Source organism: Crocodylus porosus, unplaced genomic scaffold, assembly GCF_001723895.1.
Source record: "Crocodylus porosus isolate Cpor-Errol unplaced genomic scaffold, CroPor_comp1, whole genome shotgun sequence".
Lineage (NCBI taxonomy): Eukaryota > Metazoa > Chordata > Crocodylia > Crocodylidae > Crocodylus > Crocodylus porosus.
The window spans coordinates 6981337-6981651 of record NW_017728913.1 but is presented as its reverse complement, the minus strand read 5'-3'; positions in this window follow the sequence as shown (position 1 = coordinate 6981651).

Below are 315 nucleotides of genomic sequence, written 5' to 3'. Positions count from 1 at the left end.
TATATATATATATATAATTTCCTTGGGAAAAATATATATATATATATATAAATTACATTGTATCAGCTCTCACTGTCGCCAGCTCCGAGAAATGAAATAAATCAAAGTTAAAAGCTTGAGTATCATTTAATTACGTCGCGAACAGCGCTTGGAAAGAAGTCGAACAACATCTCTAAACAAATTATGGCCGGGCCAGGAAGGAATTATTAGATTGAAATTTCATTTAGGCTCGGGAGAGACAGCGCTTCAATATGTAATCTGTTATGCCTCATCTGATTTGTATGCTTAATTCAGCTTGACGAATTTATTAGTTTT